This window comes from Manis javanica, chromosome 10 (assembly GCF_040802235.1).
Source record: "Manis javanica isolate MJ-LG chromosome 10, MJ_LKY, whole genome shotgun sequence".
In the NCBI taxonomy this organism is placed as follows: Eukaryota; Metazoa; Chordata; class Mammalia; order Pholidota; family Manidae; genus Manis; species Manis javanica.
Window position 1 is genome coordinate 52344521 of NC_133165.1, and position 13660 is coordinate 52358180.

The following is a 13660-nucleotide window of genomic DNA, read 5'->3' on the forward strand; positions in this document are numbered from 1 at the left end:
ATATACAAAAATTAACTTAAAATGGATCAAAGACTTAAATGTAAGATCTAAACTATAAAACTGTTAGAAAAAAACATAAGCAAAACTTCATGACTTTGCATCTGGCTACGATTTCTTGGCTATGACACCAAACATACAGTCAACAAAGAAAAAACATATTAGAACTTCACTACAGACCACATGGGCATTAAAATAATAATAAGGGAATACAATGAATAACTCTGGCCCACAAATTTGATAATCTAGGTGAAGTGGACCAACTTGTTCAGACACAATCTGTCAAACTTACATAAGAACAAATATGAAATCTAAATAAGCCTATATCTATTAAAGAAATTAAGTCAGAAATGAATAACCTTCCAAAACAGAAAGCACCAGGCCTAGATGGGTTCACTGGTTGAGCTCTACCAAACATTTTACCCACAAATGCAAATCATATATATAATTTTAAGTGCCCTGGTTATTAAAAAGCTAAAAAGCAAAATTAATTTAATATATTTTAATTAGCCCAATATGTACAAATGAAAATATTTCAACATGTAATATTAAAACTATTAGGGCATTTTACATTTTTCATACAAAGTGCTAAAAAGCTGGGGTATATTTTACACTTAACAGCACAGCTCTGATCAGAGAGCTACCTTTCAGTAATTGCACGTGGCTAATAGCTACTGTACTGGCCATACTTCTGGTCAAAAACAGTAGGTGATAATGGCTTATAGAAGGCTTTACATAAAGGTAATAAATAGAACCAGCCTATAAATCAAACCTTTCATTTCAGCCCAGTGCCCTTCTTTCATACCCATGAAACCAATAAAAGCCACAATGTTTTAAATGCATTCATACTACTATATTGGTTTTCAAAATGACTTCCCACCAAAAAAAAAAAACTTCCTTCTTGGATTCTGATTCAAATTTGAATTAAAAATATAACAAGCCTCAGTTAGTGCCAGTAAATTCTTAATACTTTAAAAGTTATTTCACAGAAATATTTCATGGCAGATTGAAAAAATGTAATGTTACACAAGTGGTTGTTAGAAGTAGGACTCAAGTCTTGGTTACCAGGAGATCCCCCATCATCCTCCAGAGAGTTCCTGGGTCTTCATGAAGCGTAAACTGGAAAGACACAATTTATGTGCCAGCCATAGTCCTCCTTTGGAGTCGCCAAAAGCCTTTCAGTTTGGAGTATTTCTTAAAAAAAATAACTGAAATGAAATGCATTTTATTAAGGGTAAAAGAAGGTAACTTTGTACTAAAGTACAGCTGGTTATTTAAAGAGGGAGAACTCTGAATGTAAAAAAAGAAAGATGTAGAAAGTTTGTGGAAGAATTGATATGGTCATGCTCTGTGAAACTAAAGCAAATGAGTCTTGATATCAAGTACACAACAAAATTAGAATTTTGTTTTGTTTGTTAAAAGGAAGAAGTTTTCTTAAACTATTAGCCTGTGCTTAATATTGAAAGATTCCAAAGGGTTTTCTAATTGTTTTATCAAAACAGTTTCTCATGCCTAAAGTCTCAATAAGTTAACGGGCATAAATTCCCCTTCTCCTATGATGCTATATTTAACTACTATTTTAGCTCTACCTCAACTGCAAAATGCCTCCAATGTGATAATTCTCCATGCAAATAATCACAGATACGAAAGTAGTTTTTTTTCAAATCTGGGATGAGCACATCTGGGTTACTCCAAGGCAGGACACTTAAATCAAAAGGCTCCCCTCTGCTGGGAACAAAGAAACCATTCTAATAACCATTGCCAAAGCTTCACCCGATATTTAGGCTGGCTTCCCAAAGACCACTGTTCACATACAATAACTTTACAGGCTACAGATTGGCTTGCCACATATTGGACAACCCACCCTGGTACCGTTAGCCAGCCCCAAATGGTACTTACTGGCTATGTGGAACTAATCTCTGGCTGTGGCTCCCTCCAGGGTGGATAGGGAGGTGCACTCTGGTATTTCCTTGGTTGCAAGGATGTTGGGCTAAGAACATCCCACACCCTGCAAAACTCCCAAGCCTCCAACATCAATGGACTAGGAGTGTTTTTCATTGGTATGATCACTTAACCTCCATTTTTATACCATCTCTTGGTTTAGAAGATGTAATTTCGCATATCAAATGCTTAACCAATTTTACTCAAAAGGCCTTAATACTAAAGTTAAACTAATGTGCCAAGCAGTTATACAAAATAGAATGGCACTAGACATCTTAACAGCAGCACAGAGTGGGACCTGTGCTATAATTAAAGTTGAGTGTTGTGTGTGCATTCCAAATTATTCACAAAATGTCTCTGATCACTCCAGGACCTCCAAAGGAAAGTCCAAGCTATGTCAGGCACAGAAGTCCCATGGACTACTATGATACAGAGCTGGTTTTCTAAATCCCTCTAAAGCCATAAAACTGCAAATGGTGATGGAAATGGAACTCAGGATAAAAATGCCCAACTTCCGAGGCCTCTCTACTGACCAGTGATGGAGATCTGACTGCAGTATTTACTGCTATTAATTGTGAGATAGCATACTAACTCATATGACAGTAATCGGGCAAACTGAGTCTTAGGCAGGTGGAAATGATCAGTACTAGCTCCCCAAATTTTAGCTTTGTAAATCTCAACCTATTTTAAAATTAAAATTTGTTAATATCAGTTTTATTTTTCCTAACATAGTACCTAAGTAGTCCTGTTAGGTACTAGTGATTGACACTTAATTGTTCTTATTTTTCTTACTGTTGTTTTAAGTACAAGCACTTATGATACAGAAAGTTGAGTAATGCAGAGTAATATATAATTCACAGCAACATCTATCTTCCATAGTTTAGGTTAAGATAGCAATATGTAAGTAACATTATATTATATGTTATATAATTGTGTGGTTTTTCTGATCTTGAATGGGTGTGTCATTCATTGACTGTATATAAAGTTTATCATCTGAGATCATGGACAATACTCAGACTTTAGAGGATGTATTTCATAGCATGGCCAAACATTTTCATAAAATATACAAATGGTCAGGACATTCATTGTGAATGTCCCCTTTTTGTCAAAGAATCCATGTTTTTATTTTCTTCTCGTGCATACTACTTTTGAGCAGTAATCCAACAGAATCAAGTATTTCCAATTCAAAAACATATTCAAATAGTGGATGGATGGATGATTTCAGGAGTTGTCAGATTGAAGGGAAAGGATGTGACCATGAGGTGGCAGTAGCATTCAACAAACTCTACTCGGGCAACTCTTTTTGACAAGGTTGCATGTGGGGAAGTCCATCAATCAGGGTGCCCCAGAAATATAAGAGGCCAAGGTAATGTTCTGGGAAGAGGGGACTGGGAGAGTGAACTTATGTGCCTAAATGAAGTGAAACCCATTTAAAATTATTTCAGGTCATCTCTAGATCAGGAGGAACTCTAAAACATGACAAATTTCTCAACTGAAATGAGACAAAGTAACAAATAACATTTTAAAGAAATTATTGATTGCTTCCACTGAAGATAGGAAAGTAAACTTATAGTAATAAATGTTTCTTTGGGTATAAATGAAACATTGAAGTTGAAAATAATGTAAGTTTCATTCCACTTACTTGTCAGGTCTTCAGTATTTTTTTGACGACTTCCACATTGTTGGAAAGATCAACCATTAAGAGTTAATAAAAAGCATGTATGAACTGGAGTGCATTTTTCCTTTTTACTTCAGACTCTGATTCCAACAGGGCTTGAGAAATGGGTCCCCAGCTGTATTCTGGTCCCAACTGAATCCGTGTTTTCTCTACATTTGTGCTGAATTCCTGTGCAGAAACAATCCTGAATCTGTAAAAAGGAAACCCACAACATCAATGATTTACAGTCTGCAAACAACCCAATCCATGGATATGTGAGTTAGTAAAATACATTTCAAATGTATTCAAAAAATACATTTTGAAATGTATAAAATTATAGGAACAACCCCAAAAATGCAACGTCCTGGGAGGCCCTTTGACAACCATGTCCTGGAGAAGCTCCGTTATGTTCCCTCCCCAGGACTCTGCCCACAAAGGAAGCTTCTTACTCCCCGGTTGGGAGACGCCAAGTTGGTCCAAAGGGTCTGCAGTGTCTCCCACAGGCGATGAAACCTGCTGCATATGCAGCTGCTGATCTGACGGCTGAAACTGCCACCAGGCCCTTTGGGCTGGAACGCAGGCGCTCTCTGGGTTTTGAGGTGCCACTTGGTCAGAAATGCCGCGTGCTGGCACTCCTTGCAGGCCGCCGCTGCGCACGACCACAACCGGCCGACTCCCAGTGAGTGGTGACCGTGCGCCCCTTCCTGGCCATCCGGGGAATCCCTGCAATGCTCAATGCTGTGTGGGCCCTCTCCGGGTGCCGCTGTAGGCGCTTGGTCCAGCCAAGCTGGTTCTCGCTACTGGGTCAGGTCTTAGTGCCAGGGCCTGGGAGTCACAACAACAAAAATGTTTCTCAGTGTTGGGTGAAACAGAGTTTATTAATGTATTTGCATAATTTGTAGTCCCTAAGCACTGGTCTTATAACTCCTTTCCACAGGCTAAGCAACAGATCATTGTGTTTACCCAACAAAACATTTGGGTGAAATTAAAAAGTGACACATCTACACTATTTTTAAAAATTTATCATTCCTTCTTTGTTACAATGAAACATTTTTATTAAGGTTAGAAGACACAGAACTGTCTCCACACTAGACAGGTTCTCTAGTGTTACCCTCTTGATCAGCAGAGCGTATTTTAAAAGTTGCCATAATGTGTTTGTCGTCATATACATGAGAGGATCAGAGTGCAAGCCTGGAGGGACCTATACATCTGAGGTTAACTTACTGCATATGCCCCCAGATGGGCAGTGGGCGTAGTAATCCAATATCCTGGCACACATTGCTAGTGCCAGAGGGAGCAACATGGACCATATTCTCAAATACTTTTGACTGTGGGTTTCAACTTGTCTGCAGACTCCCTCAAGGACCAGTGGAAAAGCTTCCTTTGTTTTCGCCAGCTGGGAGTTTTCTCAGTGCTGAGTCGACTTCACAGGTAACTTTTTTGCCCAAAGCCTTTAAAGGCATAGCAGAATACTTGATGTTGTCTGTAGCAGGGTTGAGTGTGTATATACGTGCACACTTCACTTGGTGCTAACTCCACACCATTTCTCAGAATCTCCAGGAAAATGTGACCCCCAGCTGTGTAGGAATCACTGGAACATACTACTAAGAATAGCATGAGGAATCTACATCCCTGTATTCACTCAATCATGCAATCATTCATCTAACAATGTTCCAGATCTTGATCTCATTCTTGGAGATAAATGGTAAATGGCAACCTGCTCCAACCCAAAGAGCCCCCAACTAGTGAAGGGAAGCATTCAAACAAGGAAACTATCAAATACAACAAATGAAGATTGTGATGTTAAAAGTGAAGAAAATAGGTAAGTTGTAATGAGGGCAAGGAGACAGTTGTTGTAATTGGAAATGCTGTGCCAGGGTCTTTCTGTATGGTGGTCTTCAACCCAGGTATCTCTAAGTATAAAATGTGTGCTGAGACTTAGATTAGGACAAATGATTCCAGACAGAGGATGTCCAATGGTCTGTAACCTCAAAAAGTACTTGATAAATTAGCTCATGACCTATGAAAAATGTAATTCCAGATACAATGAAAATGGTAACTGAGTCCTGGCTCTTCTATCCAATCCAGCACCATGGAAGCTCGGCTGCCTCTCCTGTCCTCTACACACCCCTGCATCTCAACAATCCCACCACATGCAGCACTGGATTAAACTCACTGCTTGTTTGCCTGCAGCCTACAAGAGACTGAGCATTGCTGCTTTCTTACTCACCTCTACCACCTGTGATCCCCGCATGCTTAAGAACACTGCAGCCCTCCTTTGGTTAATGCCTGAATTCTCTGCCCCCAGAGAACTGGTAGTTAGTGAGAAAAGCACATCTCTCACCTTCTTAATACACAGCCTTCTGAAGGCTGCTCCACATGAGTGAGTGTGCTGGGCAGGACGTGATGCTGACCGAGTCTCTGGGAGAGGAGGAAACACAGAGATCAGGCAGGGCACAACTGGGGATGCCATGGACACGACGTGGTCAGGACAAGAAGGTCCTGGCCTGGTGATGGTAAAGAGATAGAAAGCAATGTACCTTCCTGAAACAATAAAGTTCACACTTAAAATAACGGGAAATCCCACTCAACACAGCCATGGCTGTGTGGCCAACTAGCACACATCACCTTCCTTCCTCTGACTTCCCCTCCTAGGAAATGGCATGGCACTGAGCAGGCAAAGCTCAAGGAGGAGGGAGGAGACATGAGAATCAAGCCTTTCCTAAATTTCTGAGACATTTCATTCAAAATCCCCACCCCATCCACAAGAGGGGTGCAGGCTGGACCCGCATGCTCATGCAGAGGGCTCCCAGTGGGAGAGGCACAGCCCTGTCCTTCGGGGAAGCAGCACGGAGGACAGTCTCATCGGTGTTTCACAAGGAGAAAAACAGAGTCCTGGAGAGACACGTGACTATGTCAGTCCATTGATTCTAATTACTTGTAAACCTTCTTTGTCCTTTCCAATATTTTTCACTTTGTTTGTGATTTTTTCTACTTGTATTCAAGCCTACCAGTAAGTCCTTCAGGGATCAAGTCAGTCAAACTCATCTTTCGAGTTCTTCAACTCTGATTGTCTACTTTTAATTTCCAAACATTTCCTTTAACACATTTTAAAATTCCTTTTCATCCATCTCCAATACCTTGTTCCACATGGGCCTGTATGAGGGTTTGTTGTTCTGTTCTTTACTATTGATCGCAGGCCCTGTACTTTGCATGGGATTATATCTTTAATCATGTAGCAGACACAGTGCTCTGCCTGTTCTCATGAGGGACATCAAAGGGACACAGGCTGGCTGGTGGCTGGCTAGCTGACAACATGAGCATATGTGTGCAGGGAATTCCCCCATCTTCTGAAAGGTAAACTTTGTTATTATCAGAGGGTGGGTTGCTGCTCTTCTCTCATCCCTGTGGCTGGGATCGGCTTTAGGGCCAGCATCCTGCTCACAAGTAGACACTTCATTCGATGCCTCCCTGAGAAGATTAGCCCTTCCGTCTTTTAGGCAGGTACATACCTCTTCACCTCTTTACAATCAGACATGGAGCCAATTGGAGGGGTTGGTTTCAACTCAGAGTCAGCCCACCGCTGGCCCCCAGTACTCTCGTGTCCACTGTGTTTCTTGGAGGCTCTCGCTATAGTCAGAGCTCTTCTGGGACAGCAGGTGGTTTCCATGGCCATTCGCCCTTATTTCCCAGGATGGAGTTAATGTCCTGAGGGGAATCCTATAATGTGCTAGGGACTCCTCTGGATCCCACCCCATCCCTCCAACCAACACCCAAAGCCCTCCTGCTCTGATACTCTCCTGGTGGGCTACCTCTGCCTAGGCAGACCTGATTGTCTCTGTGCACAGACAATCCCCCAAGCATGGAAGGCCTGGTGACCCCCTTTCACAGAGCTACAGCTCTTCTCCCTCTGACACTGTAGTCCAGCCAGTCCTCTTCACCTCCACAGCTCTCTCATGTTCTCAAACATACAAGTTTGGTGGTGTTGCCTTTTTTCTACCTGATACCATGGTCCTACTTACAACAGCCCACCTGGAAGCAGAAGGCCCATCTTTGCTAGGATCAAATGGCAACATCCTTACCCTCAACCCAGCACATCCCATTTCTGTCTGAAATCAGGTCTCCCATCTAGGGACCTGGCAGATGCCACAGAGGAGAAAGAAGGCTGTGTGGCCTGGGCTTCCCTTTCTCAGGGTGTGACTGTTTTCTTCCGGTGCCTCCACTCAGGGCTTATGTTCTCTTTCAGCTTTTATAGCCATTTTCATTGGAAGAGCTTGTCCAGTGGGGGTGCTCCATCATGGGCTAATAGGATCATTTTACTCTATTGTTTTGAAAGACAAAATAGGTTCATTTAAGTTTTACAGAGAGAAGCATTTAAATACCGATTTCACCACAAATACTTGTTCTTTCCAAAGGATTTCTCCATCAACATATTAACATGAACTTCATCAAATCCTCACAAATTCTTCCTAAAGGCTAATGAGAATGCCTCTGTTCTCTATTTGGAAGTAGGCTTGAGACAGAAATCTCTTACTGCACTATTTTAGATCCCCTTGTGGCCTCCCCTCCTTTGTTTCTTGTGCCCTGGGAGCAGCCAGCTCTGCAAGGCTCAGACACAACTTTACGCAGGTGCCAGCTAAGCAGCCCACATTTTTGTCCCTCTGCCACAGGCCTCTGTTCTCATCGCTGGTGCTCCATGTGGACGTCCCCACCGGCTGCCCCTTACCTCCTTGCTCCCTCTTGCCCCTCCTCCTCGGCTTCCTCCAGCCACTCCTTCAGACTTGCCACTCCACAGGCACTGTCTCACCATCTCTCTCCATGCCTGTCTCTTTTCCAGTGTCTCTTCCAGGATCTCAGGCCGGCTGCTCTGCTCCTGCCCAGTCCAGGACCACAGGACACCACCTCCCCAAGCACCCACCCCCTTCCTGCCACAGTATGGCCCAGGCTCTGATGACAGCATATGACAAACATTTGCAGAGGCTGCTCATGCTGATATTAGCTGCACCATTGCTGTTCCCAGACACTCCTGGGCAACCTGTGGGCAGTCAGACCTTGAGCCACTGGTAGAACAGACTGGACCCCAGAGCTGATGTTGATCTGGCCCCACCCCCTCCAGGCAGCAGGGAAGGTCCTGCAGACTCCAGGGGCAGAACTGTTTGGATTGAGGCAGCTGGAGAGCACCGGATACTGCCTTCTCCAAACTCCCTTGACTTGGTGTGTCTGTTTGGGGAGTTGACACCATGCACCTCTGCACTATCCATTCCTCATAAGGAAACTGTGGCAGGATTATGAGAGCTCATGGGATTTACCAAGACAACTGCTTCCATCAGCCCCCCTCAGAGCTGGCCTGGACTTGGTACTACTGGGGGAGGCACCAAGCACAGGTCTTCTGGAGCCATGTTCAGTCCCTCTTCACTCAGCAATTGGTCACTTCCTGGGGACAGGCGCCTGGTTCCCTGATCACCACTCCCCTGTGACTGGCAGACACCAAGGCTCACCAAGAATAATGGACTGAATGAACACTACCATGCCCAGGTCCACCTATAGGATGTACCCAGCATCCCAGAAGGATTTTTTGAGCCCCTTTCAGCAGAACTTTGCCAGAGAATAACCTGCTTCCACACTATGACAGCTCTTTCTGCCTATTTGTAAAGTCATGTACATGGGTCACATTGTATACACTCCAAGCAGAGTGACAGCTGGTCCTGGAGGCAGACACTGACACAGTGACAGAACTAGGAATGGTTCATTAAGGGTCACACTAGGGGAGGTGAGAGAGGAAAGGGCAGGGTTGGCAGGGGAAATGTTCAGACCATAATGTAGATCTGACACTTTTCTAAATGTATCATCACCACAGCCTGTTGGTCACCCAGCTCAGGGTCCTCTTCACATTTTAAACCGATAGTCCTGTAATTTAAAGAAATTTGGTTTATAGGAATGTGACCTTACTTTCTCCCATCTGTCTTTTGTCTCCTACATCTTGGGCCCCTGATAAAAGCCTTGAGTGTGTGGCTGCATCTGCATGTCTACATGCAATGGAGAACCATTGCCTTCAGACACACATCTCGGGACTCACACATTCCCTTAATTCTTTGCCTATTCTAACTGGTAGGACCTGAATTTTAACACAAGGGAGAGAGGTCTTCGCCTTACCTGTTGAAACAGGGATTGAAAATCTGTGGGAAACAGCTAATGGAACACAGTTTAAGTTAATGTACTTCAATAAACACCTTTTGAGGATGTTCTGTGTGGAGATACTTTAATTTCAACAGTGGGAAGGCAAAACTCAAGGACCCACACATGAGTGGCCCACACGTCCAGCCATGTTGCAAGACACGGTATTACTGACTCTTACCTTCCTCACAAAGACTCCGATAACCAGCAGCCTCCCTGTTCTACAGATAACAAAGCTGAGGCCCCAAAGGCCCCACTGAAACCTGGCGTTCGGCTGAGGCAGCAGGAAGGCAGGCCCAGAATCGGGGTGTGGGCGGTAAGCAGCGGAGAAGCCAGGCTGACAGCAGGGAGATGGTTAAGGGAGGCGGGGGTGAGGTGGGAGGGTCCCCCAGGCTGGCTCCTGATCAACTTTTTCCCCACCAAGTCTGACTTGGCCGAGGCCACGGCAGCTGCTCTTTTAAGCTAGGGCCCGTGTCCACCTCCCGCCCCAGAGGGAACACCACGCTTGGGCAGAGAGAGCGGTGTGAGACAGCCGAGAGGCACTTCCCAGGTCTGCAGGGCCTTGCTTCCTACAGATCCAGACCTCCAGAAATAGGGGAGTAGCTTGATCTGTGTGCAGATGGTGAGTTCAGGGCTTCATGGCAGCAATGACATTTGATGAGGATAAGGGCTCTGTTCACACAGTATCACATGAACATGCACAGTGGCTCTGTGGGACCTCACTGCTCTCTGATCCTGCTGGAGTGCCTACATGCCTCCAGGATCAGCCTCCAGCTCAATGCCAGTCCAGCCCTCTCCCCAGCGCTCAGTAGCCTGCCTCCTCACCTGCAACCTCCCCTTCATTCCCATAACACTCACGTTGCCCTCTCTGCTCCTCCAGGGCCCACTACACTGCTTCTCCTATGGTGTCACAGCCTCTGTGTCATTTAATGGACTTGTCTCTCTCTACCCTAGGACATGATACCTCCTCAAGTTCAGAGTGAGCCTCACCCCTCAGGCAGCCCAGTACGTGGCTCCTGTTCAGTGCACGTCTACACGCCTGCTGTATCTGCCTTTCTCTAAAAACTCCCTTTCCTTCTCTGCTAGAGGCACCTGCTGTCTGATGCACTGTTGGGAAAGGACACAGCCCATTCTGTGCACATCCTGGGCAACACAACAAAGTTACAAATTTCTCAGCCTTGTATTGCAAACCCTACAGAACCACCTCCACATCTTCCCCTACCATTAACAAGAAAAAAGGTGATGATGCTTTTTCAGTGGCCTCCTCCACTAGAGGTCACCTTACCAAATGGTGGAGGGGCGAATGGAGAGTGAGAACACCAGGATGGAGCAGGAGGACGTGGCCCATAGATGACAAATGGTGATGGAGGGCAGCCCATCGGGCAGGGCATGCAGGGTGGTCTTGGGAAAGAAGGAGGTCTTCCTGCATCCATATGGATCTTCAAGAACAGAAAGGAAAGGGATACTTCTATGACAGACAAAAGACCAGCACCAGCCAAAGCTGAAACAGAGTTATCAGGTGTCAGCACCTGGCCCTCCCCCAAACAGGTTCCGCAAGCGCAGCACTGGTGCCCACCACCCTCCCACTGGGAACAGCCTACAGCATGTGAGCAACAGGTGCCGGGGGACAAGCCCCTGCCACCACATGTCTGTGCCCTTCTCTGCAAATGTAGAAAGGGTGGGGTTCCTATCCTAGAGGATGAACACAGGAAACGCTAAATCTAGGCAAGTGTAGCACATTCCCGACAGGCAGGCATCTGTGTCCAGCCCCAAGAGAGCCCTCCTGTACCACAATCACAGAAGATTGTTGTTTTATGGTAGGAAGAGAGAGAATGAGATGGAATGAAAATTCTATTCTCGCACAAGGAATCATAGCCATTGCTGTGCAAGAGCTCTGCCTGCAAGAGCCTGCCTGCACAGCCTCTGCTCCCAGCCCTGGATAACAGGCCTGCACTTGCTGGGGAAGCTGCTCATGGGCACAAAGTCCTCTGGGCAGGTGGGCTTCCTAGAGACCTGCAGGAGAAATGGAGAGGAGTTTCTGAGAGGAAAAGTGTTTCCTATGAACGTCTCTTAGGCTCAGTTTTACATTCATCCCCGGGAACTCTGATTTTAAGCACACTAAGAGATGCAGGGGAATTTTCTCATTTAGAAAATTCAAGTGGGAAATCTGAAGAACAGAACTAACCCCAGGTATTTTGATTTCAGGTGTAAAACTGGGATGTGTGAGACTATGTTCCAGCTGTAACACCACACAGATTACAATGCCACTTGCTCCTGTGACAGTGAGGGTTTTTTCTGGGAAACAGAACTTGCAGAGAATTGCTGATTTTCCCTCTACACTACTCCAGTCCAGTGTCCATTGTCTACTAGAAATGTGTCATTCCTGATAACTCAGAGTACTTCCCATAGTTTACAGATTAGACCCTGTACAGCACATTTTCCTCCAGAGATGGGGCACTGATGAATGACATTTCCTTGGAGACATTTGAAATTACAAAGAGCACACAGCAAGAAAGTTGGAGGGATGACTTCTCACATGGTTCAGTCATGAAGGCCCCAGCAGCCGTGCTACACAGGGTAAGGACCTGAGCCTACACAGCACGGGAGTGAAAAGCAATAATCCCCCATGAAGGTCAGGATGGGGTCAGTTAGGACAGGGGACTGAAGAGTGGACTGGTAGCTGTCAGCCTCCTCGTGTTCTTTCCAGACACTCCAGCAATCCCTGTGGCCCCAGCCTCTAAACACTGATGGCTTCTGGAGGTGCCTCCAAGGAGGACGAGCTGGGAAGGGGGGAGCCTGTGGGCTCTTGGGGAATCGGGTGCATTTGAACAGTAAATGACACACGAGATGTAACACAGGACACAGAAAACGGAGACAAGGCCAGGAGAGGGTCTGTGTAAAAAGATGGACAGCACAGGTGACAGTGGCCTCAGCACGTGCCTTGCTCTTGGTGGCACCCTGAAGCGGGAAGGAGCCGCAGCTGCTCCTAGGAGCGGCACCGCGTCCTGAACCTGAGAAATGTCAAAGAAGGGAGGAGGTTTATTCTGACTTGTATGGACTGAGATGAAGGACTCAGATCCACCACTCCAAGGAATAGTAAATTAATACCTTTTTTCTCAAATAAAAGAAAAGTCTTCACCATGGATCCAAAAGAGGAAGGAAGCTTGGACCCACTTCCCCATTGGCACATCTCTTCCGTTAGAGCAACCCAAGGTGGGAGTGTGGGGGTAGTACAGGGGCAATGTCCCCAGTCAGTGGAAGGGCATAAGCTACCCCAGTCAGGGCACAGGCCCAGAGTCAGTCATTCTGGGGTCACTGGACTAAACCTCTTCCCATCACCACCTTGGGACAATCTGTTGTCTTTCGTAGGTACATAGGATCATTTCCAGGCACCACAATGATCGACCACAGCAACACAAAGGGCATGGTGTGATTGTGTGCCCAAAATTAAGCTGTGGCACATCACCACAGGCTCCTTACCTCTATGTGCAGGGTTCTCCTTTACAAATCTTCCAGGCATGGTGTCTGCCTGTTGCATCCATCAGCCTGCTTCTCTTTGCCCAGACTTTGTAATATTGAATGTGGAGAAAGAATGGATTTCTATGAAATTACACTACCAAGTCTTCTACCAGACACTGAACAGCTTAGCCTTCATTCCTTCAGAGCACCATTAAGAAATGTATGTCAACATCCCGTACCTGAGTTTTAAGTGGGTGATCTCCCTGGTCTGCTGAATCACCACCCTGCTCAAAATCTGAGTGTTGGTCTGTGGAAGAAAAATACAAGCACATTCAGGGTGGCTGCGAGGACACAAAAGGAAGGAGAGGGGTAAACACCCAGTTGTCTTGAGCCCATTTTTCTTGGCAGGTAACCTGCTAGCATGTCAATCCC

At 45.4% G+C, this 13660-nt stretch overlaps 1 protein-coding gene across 6 annotated transcripts in view; it reads right to left on the reverse strand.

Moving 5' to 3' along the window:
* Window positions 1-511: 511 nt before the first annotated feature.
* The window catches only part of LOC108386958 (acyl-coenzyme A synthetase ACSM1, mitochondrial-like), a 72300-nt gene continuing 59151 nt past the window's right edge, over window positions 512-13660 (reverse strand). For 4 of the 6 annotated variants that reach the window (XM_036992459.2, XM_073215486.1, XM_036992463.2 and 1 more), the window contains 3 exons: window positions 4045-13535; window positions 3581-3806; window positions 512-1205 (listed from right to left, as the gene is read on the reverse strand). The gene's annotated coding sequence lies outside the window, so the exon portion shown is untranslated. The remainder of the gene's footprint in view (window positions 1206-3580; window positions 3807-4044; window positions 13536-13660) is intronic. The other 2 variants (XM_073215488.1, XM_073215487.1) reach the window with 2 other exon arrangements.